The sequence below is a fragment of the Salvelinus sp. IW2-2015 genome, linkage group LG19 (assembly GCF_002910315.2).
Source record: "Salvelinus sp. IW2-2015 linkage group LG19, ASM291031v2, whole genome shotgun sequence".
Taxonomy (NCBI): Eukaryota; Metazoa; Chordata; class Actinopteri; order Salmoniformes; family Salmonidae; genus Salvelinus; species Salvelinus sp. IW2-2015.
Window position 1 is genome coordinate 5,412,670 of NC_036859.1, and position 16,125 is coordinate 5,428,794.

The following is a 16,125-nucleotide window of genomic DNA, read 5'->3' on the forward strand; positions in this document are numbered from 1 at the left end:
ATGCATGGCGTTGTTGCCCAGACACAAGGACAGGGGGCCTTGAGTCTGGTCCTTGAGCAACCCTTTTAACTTGGCATGTTTGCCTGCTGTATTGGCCTACTCGCTTTAATGAAGCAACACATCAACAACTATTAACTAAGTCAATCTATTGAAGTTGCAGAGTGGTCAAAACATTACACGTATACCAGCAAGGTGTAGATATTTTCTTTTTTCGTGTTTTATACCCTGCAGCTATAGGCAAGGAATCGTATCCTTGACTTTAGCCATGAGATCCTGACACGGGATAGAGGGATCTAAAAGAATAACAGCACACACCCTGAGGTTCCCAGTGCAGTGGAGGTACTCTTCTCGGTTGCGAAAAGATATGCCTGAGTGTTGTCACTAAGAACTACGCTGAAATACAGCATTCCAACATTTTGGATTTCCTTGTAACCCAGCAAGTAACCAACACAATGTTTCTCATCAGGACTCAAATGTAAGCCATACACTTCCTGATCCTGCACCATCTCCATTTCACTCTACCGAGGCCTCTCATTGTCTCTCTTCTTCCTCCTCCCACCTCTCCCGTCCTGTTGTCTTTCCTCTGTGGGTTATCATTTCCTCTGCTGTGTGAAGTGTGGAGGGAACTGTCGTCAGTCTCTCTCTCACTGTCGAGTCTGTCTGCCATGCTCCCTTTCCGATGTGTAAGGGATATAGTACAGTTACTCGTTCTCTGATTCTGTATTTCTCTCTCTTTGTAAGAGGTTTTGTGGTTCATGCTCTGTCTTTCACTGCCTCTCCCTTTATCCCTGTTTCTCCCTCCTTGCTAACCGTATCCCTGTCAGTCAGGTGAGAGATGTGTGTTGCTTTTGGCAGCTGGTGCTACACCCTATCACCGCAGAGAGAGATCTGAGCCCTGGAATATATCTCCCCCCCCCATTTCTATCAATCTGTTTTATGAAAAAATGTTAAGTAAGAATAAATAGGTCCAGCTTGCTCGTGCGCGCGCATATGTGTGGAGCACAGGCTTGATGGCCTCTGTGTTTTCTTAGTGTCTGTGTGTTGGAGCTAGCGCTGCGAGGTGCAAGCAGACCTCTGTGTTTTCTAGTGTCTGTGTGTTGGAGCTAGCGCTGCGAGGTGCAAGCAGACTCTGTGTTTTCTTAGTGTCTGTGTGTTGGAGCTAGCGCTGCGAGGTGCAAGCGACCTCTGTGTTTTCTTAGTGTCTGTGTGTTGGAGCTAGCGCTGCGAGGTGCAAGCAGACTCTGTGTTTTTTAGTGTCTGTGTGTTGGAGCTAGCGCTGCGAGGTGAAGCAGACCTCTGTGTTTTCTTAGTGTCTGTGTGTTGGAGCTAGCGCTGCGAGGTGCAAGCAGACCTCTTGTGTTCTTAGTGTCTGTGTGTAGCTAGCGCTGCGAGGTGCAAGCAGACCTCTGTGTTTTCTTAGTGTCTGTGTGTTGGAGCTAGCGCTGCGAGGTGCAAGCAGACCTTGTGTTTTCTAGTGTCTGTGTGTTGAGCTAGCGCTGCGAGGTGCAAGCAGACTCTGTGTTTTCTTAGTGTCTGTGTGTTGGAGCTAGCGCTGCGAGGTGCAAGCAGACCTCTGTGTTTTCTTAGTGTCTGTGTGTTGGAGCTAGCGCTGCGAGGTGCAAGCAGACCTCGTGTTTTCTTAGTGTCTGTGTGTTGGAGCTGCGCTGCGAGGTGCAAGCAGACCTCTGTGTTTTCTTAGTGTCTGTGTGTTGGAGCTAGCGCTGCGAGGTGCAAGCAGACCTCTGTGTTTTCTTAGTGTCTGTGTGTTGGAGCTAGCGCTGCGAGGTGCAAGCAGACCTCTGTGTTTTCTTAGTGTCTGTGTGTTGGAGCTAGCGCTGCGAGTGCAACAGACCTCTCTCAGCAGCTCTGAACCCTGGGGACGTCCCTGTCAACGGCTCAGGGAGGGAGATCAAAAGGTAACTCAGAGCTCAAAATGACGTTCAGCTGTGGATCTGGGGATGGCTACACAGTCATCAGCAGCCATGTTTCTTATTCTTTATTTCTGAGTTACAACAAAAAACTTCCCTGCTCATTTCCTTCTGACTATGTCTCTCTTTCCATTTCTGTCTCTCAGAGAGAGACATTTGTGCAGAACTTCAAATCAAACTCCCTCCCTCTCCAGCAGCATGTGTGTTGAGTGCTAGCCTGTTTATCCAAGTCTAACTCTCATGGTAGGACCTGTGATTCATCCTCAGACACAAGGAGCTTTTATAAACCAGAGTATCTAACAGTAAATCTCTCTCCCCTCTCCTCTCGCTGTCCTCCCCACCTTTCTCTTGCAATGTCTTTCTCTCTCTGTCCTTCACTTTCCTCCCCTCTCTCTTCATCACCTCATCCTGTTTCTGGGGTTTTGTGACCGGCCTGTTCTACAGACAGGCTTCTCAAGGGGTGTGTCAGGGGACAGACAGCCAGGCCCGTGGGGCCCAGGACAGCTGGCTGGATGGCTGGATTGGATTGGTGGGCTTGTGGGATATCAGTACATTAGTGTCCAGTTTGAGAAGCAGACGCCTCACAAGTCCTCAACTGGCAGCTTCATTAAGTAGTACCCGCAAAACACCAGTCTCACGTCAACGGTGAAGAGGCTACTCCAGGACGCTGGCCTTCTAGGCAGGGGTTGCAAGGGTTTTGCAAGGGTTTTGCAAGGGTTTCTAATGATCAGTTAGCCTTTTAAAAATGCTAAACTTGGATTAGCTAACACAACGTGCCATTGGACAACAGGAGTGACGGTTGCTGATATTGGGCCTCTGTACGCCTATGTGACCATTCAATAAAAATTGAGATCTATAGGAGAAAGCCCTGCCTCCAGCTGTTTGCTTAGAAATTCTAGGGACAATTAGGAGGCCTGCGTCTTGTGACCGTAGCGTACGTGTAGGTATGTACGGCAGGACCAACTGGAAAGATAGGTGGGCAGCAGCCCATGTAACGCTTTGTAGGTTAACAGTAAAACCTTGAAATCAGCCCTTGCCTTAACAGGAGCCAGTGTATGGAGGCTAGCACTGGAGTAATATGATCAAATGTTTTGGTTCTAGTCAGGATTCTAGCAGCCGTATTTAGCACTAACTGAAGTTTATTTAGTGCTTTATCCGGGTAGCCGGAAAGTAGAGCATTGCAGTAGTCTAACCTAGAAGTAACAAAAGCATGGATTAATTTTTCTGCATCATTTTGGATAGAACATTTCTGATTTTTGCAATGTTACGTAGATGGAAAAAAGCTGTCCTTGAAACAGTCTTGATATGTTCGTCAAAAGAGAGATCAGGGTCCAGAGTAACGCCGAGGGCCTTCACAGTTTTATTTGAGACGACTTTACAACCATCAAGATTAATTGTCAGATTTAACAGAAGATCTCTGTTCTGGACCTAGAACAAGCATCTCTGTGTGTACGAGTTTAAAAGTAGAACGTTTTCAGCCTCCTTCATTATGTCTGAAACACAGGCTTCTAGCGAGGGCAATTTTGGGGCTCACCCATGTTTCTTGAAAATGTACAGCTGTGTGTCATCCGCATAGCAGTGAAAGTTAACATTATGTTTTCGAATGACATCCCAAGAGGTAAATATATAGTGACAACAATAGGGTCCTAAAACGGAACCTTGAGGAACACCGAATGTACAGTTGATTTGTCAGAGGACAAACCATTCACAGAGACAAACTGATATCTTTCCGACAGATAAGATCTAAACCAGGCCAGAACTTGTCCTGTAGACCAATTTGGTCTACACGGACAATCTCTCCAAAAGAATGTGGTGATCGATGGTATCAAAGGCAGCACTAGGGTCTAGTAGCACGAGGACAGATGCAGAGCCTCGGTCTGACGCCATTAAAAGGTAATTTAACCACCTTCACAAGTGCAGTCTCAGTGCTATGATGGGGTCTAAAATGATGTTGTCTCAATGAGAAAAACCTGTATAAATAAAGGTAAAATAATATATTTTTTAAATTAGCTGATTAATCTGGCCTTCATTAATGATGATCAGTAGTGTTTCTAGCAAAGATACTGAACTAACTCCCTTTKATCTTTAMTTCTAGCTTGCTTAGCCTACAGTCTGTTATGAGTGATTTTGGTGCCCATTTTCACTTTCAGCACGGCCCTTTACTTAACGATGTGAATCATTCGCTTCACGACTACAGTGAAGTCACACAAAGCGGTGTTGCACAATAGGGAGGCCATGTGAGAATGGTTTTATTGTATGGGTCTCAGATGGACCCCACCCAAAAGCTTTACTATCTTTGTTGTTTACCCAGAAGGAACATTACTCAGATGATTCGATCATTATGGATCGACTCACAATCCAAGAAACTGCTTTCATTCTGTACTCTCCCTCTCTCTCATTCTTCTCATCCTCTTCGTCTTCCGAACGCCTCCTTTTCGCATTGTCTGCTGTCTGTTTGGTTTCTGTTTATGTTTATGTTCTGGAAATGTTTACTACTGACCCAGGTTTGTCCCAGTTAACACACACTGGGAGCAGTCCTCCCTCCCCTGGCCCTGCTCCATCTCTCTCCTGGCCCTGGTCCATCTCTCTCCTGGCCCTGCTCCATCCTCTCATTACTTCTGAATTGCAGCTCTGTAATGAAAGTAATCCCCACGGACAAGAGCAGACTGCTATGTAGAAGAGTAGCCCATAGCTTTCTGTGTACAGTAGACTAGCTCATAGTCTTCTGTGTACAGTAGACTAGCTCATAGACTCCTGTGTACAGTAGACTAGCTCATAGTCTTCTGTGTACAGTAGACTAGCTCATAGACTTCTTTGTAGAACAGTAGCACATAGACCTCTGTGTAGATTTGCCCATGGACTGCTATTTATTTCTTTTATTTAACCTTTATTTTATCAGGGAGTCATAACGGAGACCGACGTCTCTTTTACAGACGAGTCCTGAATTACAGAAATGACAGAAAACACACCAATCAAAATAGAAATACAAAATGTKATCAGAAAGAAAAACACGGTCATGATGACCGACATTCCATCAGTTAAAGGTCCTCAATCTGAATTGGCCTCGAGGCACCAAAATATCACATTTATAATATAACATTTTGAAGATTGTTCCACAAATAAGGAATAAAAAACAACTAAAATATGATTTGCCTAACTCAATAGACACCAAAATCATTTCCASAGTTAGCCATCCCTGAGACCGGGTGTGCTAGCTTGCATGTCTAAAGTTTAGTAACGATGTTAGGTACAGTGGGACTTMTTGTAAAAGGGCMTTATAGATGAAAACAGCAACGTCTCAACCTACGTGACATCAAAGTGGGCCAACCGACTTTCTGGTGGAGAATGCAATGATGACTGATGAAATGTTCGCCTGTACTAAAGCGCAGTGCGCTATGACATGCTGCATCTTACGGCATTAATGACGTAGCAGCTTCGTTCATATACATTAGATGATGTCGCCATAACCTAGGACTGATAGGAATGTCTGCCGAATAATCTGCTTTCTAATATTTCTCGAGAGGCAGGACCTATTTCTATGTGTAGAATACCAACCCACAGACTGGTACCTCAAGATCAGAGCAGATGAATGGTTGGTTGCAGCAAACCTAATTCTTCAAGCTTTCTGAACAATTCTACCGTTAAAGAAGGTTCCAGAATGTTKAATAGGTATGACCTCCCCCGCTGTGTAGCTTTGACAAGCACAGAGCACTGGTCTTCAGCTCAGCAGTACAGCACTTTAGATAATGGGCTTTACGGATGAACCGCTGAATTTAAAACAACAAGCCATTGTATTAGGTTCCCATTCATCAGTGTGTATTTTCATTTATGCGTGCGTGTCTTTGTGTGTCTATACTACACTCAACGAAAATATYAATGCAACATGTAAAGTTTTGGTGATTCGTGAGCTGAAATAAACAATCCCAGAAATGTTTAATATGCACAAAAAGCTTATTTCTCCCAAATGTTGTTCACATTTGTTTACATCCCTGTTAGTTAGAATTTCTACTTTGCCAAGATAATCCATCCACCTGACAGGTGTGGCATATCAGGAAGCGGATTAAACYGCATGATCATTACACAGGTGCACCTTGTGCTGGGGACAAGAAAAGGCCACTCTAAAATGTGCAGTTTTGTCACACAACACAATGCCACYGATGTTTTGAGGGAGTGTGCAATTGGCATGGTGACTGCTGGAATGTCCACCAGAGCTGATGCCAGAGAATTGATTGTTAATTTCTCTACCACAAGTCGCCTCCAATGTCGTTTTAAAGAATTTGGCAGTYCGTTCAACCTGKCACACAACCGCAGACCACGTATTGGRATCGTGTGGGCYAGTGGTTTGCTGATGTCAACTTTGTGAACAGAGTACCCCAATGTGGAGGTGGGGTTATGGTATGGGCAGGCATAAGCTACGGACASCGAACACAATTGCATTTTATCAATRGCAATTTGAATGCACAAAGATACCGTGACGAGATACTGAGGCCCATTGCCATTCATCKGCTGCCATCACCTCYTGTTTCAGCATAATGCACGGCTCCATGTCGCAAATATCTGTACACAATTCCTGGAAGCTGAAAATGTCCCAGTTCTTCCATGGCCTGCATAATTACCAGGCATGTCACCCATTGAGCATGTTTGGGATGCTCTGGCACGACGTGTACAGAAGTGRGCTCCAGTTCCCGGCAATATCCAGCAACTTAGCACAGCCGTTGAAGAGGAGTGGGACAACATTCCACTGTCCACAATCAACAGCCTGATCAACTCTATGCGAAMGAGATGAATCACGCTGTCTGAGGCAAATGGTGGTCAAACCAGATACAGGTTTTCTGATCCATGACCCTACTTTTTTTTAAAGGCATCTGTGACCAACAGATGCATATCTGTATTCCCAGTCGTAAAATCCATAAATTAGGCCCTGATTGAAATAAATGAATCAACTGAATTCCTTATATGAACTCTGACTCAGTAAAATATTTGAAATGGTTGCATTTATATTTTTCTTCAGTTTAAATGTGTGCATGTTGTCAGGTAAGGCTATATCAAGATCTGTTACTGCAAATCACTTGGTTTGGATGCAGTTGCCCTTATTCTAATCATTTCTGAAGGGAAGATGTTGTGTCCACACTAAACAGTGGATCTGAAGGCTCCATGGGTCCGAGATAGACAGCTTGGGCTATCCGAGAAGGTCCTGGGGTCGCCGTTTGTTGGAGTTGCCTGGAGAGTGAAGAGCGAAAATCTTCCCTGCGCCATAATGATTTCTGCTCTCACAGCTTCCCGTCTGCAGCACTGCAGGTAGACAAACACAGAGGGGCCGCTCGGCCGGAAGAGCGTGCAGAGCGTGTGGTTTCTTTAAACACCCAGTGCATGGCGAAAATGAGACTGGATGTTTTGATTCTATCTGTCATATTGAGTAGTGTGGGCCAGAGATGGAGCATACAGTAGATTTGCAATGAGAGAAACTTATTTAGAAGTGTAGAAGTTGAATGGGCGACATGCTACCAACAAAAGTTTCATGCACCCAGTGACCAAAGAAATCCTTTCCCATCAATCACCTGTGGATGAGAGACAGGGGGAGAGAGGGCTAGAATAGGAGAAACGGGGGGGGGAAAAGGGCGACATTCTGCATAGTTAGTGTGTGTGTGTGTGTGTGTGTATATGTGTGTGTGTCTCTCTCTCTCTCTCTCTCTAAGATTAGGGTGGATGACAAATAAAATGATGTGCATGACCTTATTTCTATTATAGCATATTGGATGACTGTCATTCATACTAGATGATACACAAATGTGCCCTATACCCATCATGAAGTTGCTACAACCTAACCTACAAATGAAAGTTTATAACATAGGTGCACAGGTCGAGAGACAAATTGGAGTAATCAAGGTGACAGTCAGTGACACATTGGCGCTAGCGACTTTCACTGGTGGGAATCCCCGTCGAAACCGTATGTAGTTTGATTGKCGTTTTAAGTGGAGGTCCAATTCGCTAACGTTGCCCCCTTATCTCTCGATTTAGCTTGAGGGAGCGAGTGAACAACTTTGGTAACTTGCTGGGGTAATATGACCCACAATTCACTGCAAATTGTAATCACATTGCTTCCAAGATGGCGCAGCAGTAAGACGTGTTTGTTTTCGTCCCATTGTCTTTATCAGGTTTTTTTGTATACATTTCATAATATTTCAATCTCTTTTTTCCATTTTCGAATTAAATATACCTTCCTGCAACCCGCCTCACCCAATGTGGTACGGATCTGCTATTTTTTTATTCCTTATAACTGGAACCTCCATCAGAAGCTAGTCTCTGCTAGCGGTCTTTACCTTTTTAGCTCGGACTCCAGCCGCTTTTGCCCAGATAAGCCTGACAGTCTGCACAGCGCGATATCAGCCCTGAGCATATCGGACTGCGATATCAGCCCTGAGCATATCGGACTCCACTACATCACCAGATTCCTGCCGCAAGCTCTGGACCATTACAKCGGATCTTCGCATCTAGCTAGTTGCTACCGAGTGGCTATTGTGGCTAATGCCCTTGTCCAGAAGCTTGCACCAGTTAGCCTCGAGCTAGCCTCGTGCTAGGCCCATCTCCCTGCTAGCAAACGAAGTACACCAACTACAATACCTCTTGCCAATTGGCCTGGACCCATTGTCGACACGGAGCCCCGCCGATCCATCACGACTGGTCTGCTGGTCTACTGACGTAATTCAGCCGATGTGCTCTCAACCGGCCTCTGCGTCGTGGATGTTGATGATCCATCTGCTAGCCCAGGCCCGCTACCTTCAGGAAACCTTTGTCTCCCGCATGCCTAGTGTTGTAATCAACTACCGAACGGCTCCCTGTTTCATCTATTGCTGCTCATTGGACCCTATGATCACTCGGCTACACAGCTAATGCCTGCTGGACTGTTCATTAACACGGTACTTAATTTTGTTTATCTGCCTGCCCCAGCCTCGAACTCAGGCCCTGTGTGTAGCTAACTGACCCTCTGCCCATTCATCGCCATTTACCTGTTGTTGTTGTCTTGGCTCTCCCAATCAACACCTGTGATTGCTTTATGCCTTTCTCTAATGTCAATATGCCTTGTATACTGTTGTTTAGGGCAGCTCTCATTGTTTGATTTTACTGCTGAGCCCCTAGRCCCTCTCTACATGCCTCGGTTAGCTCCCTTGCCCCACCCCCCCACACATGCGGAGACCGCACCTAGCTTAACTGGTGCCTCCAGAGATGCAACCTCTCTCGTCGTCACTCAATGCCTAGGTTTACCCCCACTGTACTCGCACCCTACCATACCTTTGTCTGTACACTATGCCCTGACTCTATCCTACCATACCCAGAAATCTGCTCCTATTATTCTTCGTTCTTATAGCCTTTAGCCGTACCCTTATCCTACTCCTCCTCTGTTCCTCTGGTGATGTAGAGGTTTACCCAGGCCCTGTGTGACCCCAGGCGCTCTCATTTGTTGACTTTTGCAACTGTAAAAGCCTTCGGTTCATGCACGTTAACATTAGAAGCCTCCTCCCTAAGTTTGCTTTATTCTCTGCTTTAGCATACTCCGCCAACCCTGATGTCCTAGCCGTGTTTGAATCCTGGTTTAGGAAGGCCACCAAAAATTCTGAAATTTCCATCCCCAATTACAACATTTTCCGTCAAGACAGAACTGCTAAAGGGGGCGGAATTGCCTACAGAGAGAGCCTGTAGAGATAGTATGGCAGAACTCTACAGGTTATCTAGGCCTATGCCCAAACAGTTCGAGCTTCTATTTCCACCTCTCCAGAAATAAGTCCCTCACTGTTGCCGCTAGTTACAGACCCCTCTCAGCTCCCAGCTGTGCCATAAACACCATATGTGAATTGATTGCCCCCATCTATCGTCAAAGTTTGTACTGCTAGGTGACCTAAATTGGGATATGCTTAGCACCCCGGCCGTCCTACAATCTAAGACAGATGCTCTCAATCTCACACAAATTATCAAGGAACCTACCAGGTACAACCCCAAATCCGTCAACATGGGCACCCTCATAGATATCATCCTGACCAACTTTCCCTCTAAATACACCGCTGCCGTTTTCAACCAGGATCTCAGCAATCACTGCCTCATTGCCTGCATCTGTTATGGGTCCGCGGTCAAACGACCACCCCTCATCACTGTCAAATGCTCCCTAAAACACTTCTGCGAACAGGCCTTTCTAATCGACCTGGCCCGGGTATCCTGGAAGGATATTGACCTCATCCCGTCAGATGATTCCTGGTTGTTCTTTAAAAGAGCTTTCCTCACCATCTTCAATAAGCAAGCCCCTTTCACAAAATGTTGAACTAAGAACAGACACAGCCCTTGGTTCACTCCAGACTTGACTGCCCTTGACCAGCACAAAAACATCCTGTGGCGTACTGCACTAGCTTCGAATAGCAACTTTTCAGGAAGTCAGGAACCAATACACACAGTCAGTTAGGAAAGCAAAGGCTAGCTTTTCAAACAGAAATTTTCACCCTGTAGCACTAATTCCAAAAAGTTTTGGGACACTGTAAAGTCCATGGAGAATACGAGTACCTCCCCCCAGCTGCCCACTGCACTGAGACTAGGAAACACTGTCACCACTGATAAATCCACAATAATCGAGAATTTAAATAAGCATTTTTCTACGGCTGGCCATGCTTTCCACCTGGCTACCCCAACCCCAGCCAACAGTTCTGCACCCCCCGCAGCAACTGGCCCAAGCCCCCCCACTTCTCCTTCACCCAAATCTAGACAGCTGATGTTCTGAAAGAGCTGCAAAATCTGGATCCCTACAAATCAGCTGGGCTAGACAATCTGGACCCTCTCTTCCTAAAATTATCCGCCGCCATTGTTGCAACCCCTATTACTAGTCTGTTCAACCTCTCTTTCGTATCGTCTGAGATTCCTAAAGATTGGAAAAGCGGCCGCGGTCATCCTCCTCTTCAAAGGGAGAGCCACTCTAGACCCAAACTGTTACAGACCATTATCCATCTTGCCCTACCTTTCTAAAGTTTTCGAAAGCCAAGTGAACAAACAGATCACCGACCATTTCGAATCCCACCGTACCTTCTACCTTCTTCTATGCAATTTCCGAGCTGGTCACGGGTGCACCTCAGCCACGCTCAAGGTCCTAAACGATATCATAACCGCCATCGATAAAAGACAGTACTGTGCAGGCATCTTCATCGACCTGGCCAAGGCTTTCGACTCTGTCAATCACCGTATTCTTATCGGCAGACTCAACAGCCTTGGTTTCTCTAATGACTGCCTCGCCTGGTTCACTAACTACTTCTCTGATAGAGTTCAGTGTGTCAAATCGGAGGGCCTGTTATCCGGACCTCTGGCAGTCTCTATGGGGGTACCATTGGGTTCAATTCTCCGGCCGACTCTTTTCTGTCTATATCAATGATGTCATTTTAGCTGCGGGTGATTCTTTGATCCACCTCTATGCAGACGACACCATTATGTATACATCTGGCCCTTCTTTGGACACTGTGTTAACTAACCTCCAAACAAGCTTTAACGCCATACAACACTCCTTCCGTGTCCTCCAACTGCTTTTAAATGCTAGTAAAATGAAATGCATGCTCTTCAACCGATCGCTGCCAACACCCGCCCGACTAGCATCACTACTCTGGACGGTTCTGACTTAGAATACAGTGGGGCAAAAAAGTATTTAGTCAGCCACCAATTGTGCAAGTTATCCCATTTAAAAAGATGAGAGGCCTGTAATTTTCATCATAGGTACACTTCCACTATGACAGACAAAATGAGAAAAAAAAATCCAGAAAATCACATTGTAGGATTTTTTATTAATTTATTTGCAAATTATGGTGGAAAATAAGTATTTGGTCAATAACAAACGTTTATCTCAATAATTTGTTATATAGCCTAGTTTTCTGTAAGTCTTCACAAGGTTTTCACACACTGTTGCTGGTATTTTGGCCCATTCCTCCATGCAGATCTCCTCTAGAGCAGTGATGTTTTGGGGCTGTTGCTGGGCAACACGGAGTTTCAACTCCCTCCAAAGATTTATGGGGTTGAGATCTGGAGACTGGCTAGGCCACTCCAGGACCTTGAAATGCTTCTTACGAAGCCACTCCTTCGTTGCCCGGGCGGTGTGTTTGGGATCATTGTCATGCTGAAAGACCCAGCCACMTTTCATCTTCAATGCCCTTGCTGATGGAAGGAGGTTTTCACTCAAAATCTCACGATACATGGCCCCATTCATTCTTTCCTTTACACGGATCAGTCGTCCTGGTCCCTTTGCAGAAAAACAGCCCCAAAGCGTACATCTCCCGGGTGGCGCAGTGGTCTAGGGCACTGCATCGCAGTGCTAGCTGCGCCACCAGAGTCTCTGGGTTCGCGCCCAGGCTGGGCTGGGTTCGTGCCCAGGCTCTGTCGCAGCCGGCCGCAACCGGGAGATCCGTGGGGCGACGCACAATTGGCATAGCGTCGTCCGGGTTAGGGAGGGTTTGGCCGGTAGGGAGGGTTTGGCCGGTAGGGATATCCTTGTCTCAGTATGTAATTTTTTTTATTTTTAAATTTACATTAAAAAAAATAAAAATAATGGGTATTCCAGCATGACAATGACCCAAAACACACGGCCAAGGCAACAAAGGGGTGGCTCAAGAAGAAGCACATTAAGGTCCTGGAGTGGCCTAGCTAGTCTCCAGACCTTAATCCCATAGAAAATCTGTGGAGGGAGCTGAAGGTTCGAGTTGCCAAACATTAGCCTCGAAACCTTAATGACTTGGAGAAGATCTGCAAAGAGGAGTGGGACAAAATCCCTCCTGAGATGTGTGCAAACCTGGTGGCCAATTACAAGAAACGTCTGACCTCTGTGATTGCCAACAAGGGTTTTGCCACCAAGTACTAAGTCATGTTTTGCAGAGGGGTCAAATACTTATTTCCCTCATTAAAATGCAAATCAATTTATTACATTTTTGACGTGCCTTTTTCTGGATTTTTGTTGTTGTTATTCTGTCTCTCATTGTCCAAATAAACCTACCATTAAAATTATAGACTGATCATTTCTTTGTCAGTGGGCAAATGTACAAAATCAGCAGGGGATCAAATACTTTTTRCCCTCACTGTAGCTCCACAGCTACACCGTATGACCTAGAGACCATCCTCCCTACCTCCTGTCTGGCAGCTACACTCGTTTGGGGTTACACTCGTTTGGGGTATCTAGAGCTTGGTCCGCAAGGCGGGTGGGCCCGGCTAACCGGTTGTTTGTCCCAGATTCTGCCCAGTCCCGGAATGGGCTCATTCCTCTCACATTACCTGCCATCCCGGCTCCCGCCYGACCCTGGCTTTCCTCCGACAATGGTTTTGGTGGCCCACAATGGTTCCTGCCGTCTCCACAGTAGTCGCCGCCTGCACTGTGTGTGCGCAAAATAAGACTCTGCTGTAAACTGTGACAGGCCTCCTCCAACCACTCCCTGTTACTCACTGCCCCTGTTCCCAAATATCCCTGTCAGTGGTCTCCCTTCATCCAATGGCAACAACACCATCCTTACAGTTGTGGATAGGTTTTCCAAAGCCACCCATTTCATTCCCCTTCCCAAGTTACCCTCAGCCAAGGAGATGGCCCAGCTCAAGGTTCAGCACATCTTCCGGATCCATGGACTTCCAGTCAACATGGTCTCCGATTGTGGTTCTCAGTTCTCGTCCCGATTCTGGAAGGTGTCCTGCACCCTCATTGGGTCATCAGCCAGCCTATCCTTCGGGTTTCATCCCCAATCTAACGGCCAGTCGGAGCGAGCCAATCAGGACAAGGAGACGGCTCTTCATTGCCTCGTCTCTGCCAACCCCACCACCTGGAACCAGCCACTCGTGTGGGTGGAGTATGCCCGCTYCACCCTTCCCTGCTCGGCCGCTGGTCTCTCGACCTTCAAGTGTCCCTTAGGTTACCAGGATTCACTCTTCCCTGAACAAGAGGAAGTCAGCATACCCTCAGTGCAGGTGTTTGTCCGCTTCTGTCAGTGTACCTGGAGGACAGCCCGGTCCTCTCTTCTTAAGACCACCTCCAGGTACCTGTGACAGGCGGACCGCCACCTGACCCCGGCTCACCTCTATCATCCCAGGCAGAGGTTACGGCTCTCCACTCGGAATCTGCCCCATTGGGTGGAGTCCCGTAAACTTTCCCCCCTGTTTTCTCACCCCTTTATCACATCTATAAAATCCTTAGCCCCACTGCTGTTTGTCTTTTGTTGTCCTGCACCCTCCGTATACATCCCAACTTTCCATGTATCTAGGATTAAACCTCTGTCTCACAGCCTTTTGTCTCCTGTTTCCACCCCTCTCCCCTGACTCATCGACAGCCATCTGGCGTACAAGGTGAGGCGCCTCCTGAGTGTTCGACCTCGGGGCATGGGATTCCAGTACCTGGTTGACTGGGATGATTATGGCCCGGAGAAGAGGTGCTGGGTCCCTTCTATAAACATCCTGGACCCTGCCAACACACCGGTCTACCCGGTATATGCCGGGTAGGATGACAGGTGGCGCCCCTAGAGGAGGAGGGTGTGGGGGGGGGGGTACTGTCACACCCTGATCTGTTTCAGCTGTCTTGTGCTTTTCTCCAGGTGTCTCCTATTTTTCCCCATTATCCCCTGTGTATTTATACCTGTGTTTTCTGTTTGCCTGTTGCCAGTTCGTCTTGTTTTGTCAGGTCTTACCAACGTGTTTCTCCTGTTCTTGATTTCTGGTCTTCCCGGTTCTGACCTTTCTGCCTGTCCTGACCCTGAGCTTGCCTGCCATTCTGTCCCTGATTGACTCTGCCTTGGATTACGAACCTTTGCCTGCCCTCGACTTTGCCTGCCCCTTTGTTAGAATAATTATTCTGTGAATCAAACTACCCGCCTCATGCGTCTGCATCTGGGTCATATCCTGAGTCATGATACATCTCTGTACCCCACACATACAATTACAGTATGTGTAAGGTGCCTCAGTTGAGCAGGGAATTGCAAAGACCTCGCAAAGAAGGGCACCTATTGGTAGATGGGTAAAACATGTAAAAAGCAGACATTGAATATCCCTTTGAACACGGTGAAGTTATTAATTACACTTGGCAGCCAGTCACAACAAAGATACAGGAGTCCTTCCTTACTTAGTTGCTGGAGAGGAAGGAAACCGCTCAGGGATTTCACCATGAGGCCAATGGTGACTTTAAAACAATTACAGAGTTTAATGGCTGTGATAGAAGACAACTGAGGATGGATCAACAACATTGTAGTAACTCCACAATACTAACCTAAATGACAGAGTGAAAAGAAGGAAGCCTGTACAGAAAATAAAATAATGRATCCTGTTTGCAATAAGGCACTAAAGTAAAACTGCCKAAAAAATTGGCATAGGACCCTTTTGTCCTGAACACAAAGCATTATTTTTGAGTCAAACACAACACATCACTGAGTACCACTATACAATTTTCAAGCATGTTGGTGGCTGCATCCTGTTATGGCTATGCTTGTCATCGGCAAGGACTAGGGACTTTTTTTGGGGGGATAAAAATAAACGGAATAGAGCTAAGCAAAGGGAAATCCTAATTTTTAAAAGAACGATGTGCAAATATTGTACAATTCAGGTGTGCAAAGCTCTTAGACTTACCCAGAAAGACTCTGTAGTAGCCACCAAAGGTATTTCTGACATGTATTGACTCAGGGGTGTGAATACTTATGCAAATTAGATAGTTCTGTATTTCATTTTCAATAAATTTGCAAACACATGTTTTCGCTTTGTCATTGTGGGTTATTGTGTGTAAGAAAACAATATTTTAAATCCATTTTGAATTCAGGCTGTAACACAAAATGTGAAATAAAAGTCATAGGGCACGAATACTTTCTGAAGGCACTATACAGTATATTATGTACAGATCTAGAGCCAATTTGTTACGGGTGTCGTCCTCCTCTTCCTCGGAAGAGGAGAGGAGAGAAGGATCGGTGGACCAATATGCAGCGAGGTAATTAGACATAAATGATATTTATTGAAACACGAAGACGAAATACGAAAACACTTGGAAATTACAAAATAACAAACACGACGTAGACAGACCTAAACTACGAACTTACATGAAACGAAGAACACATGAACAGGAACGACCGAGACGAGACAGTACCGTGTGGTGCAACAAACACAGACACAGCGACAATCACCCACAAACAACCAGTGAGAACAACCTACCTTAATATGACTCTCAATT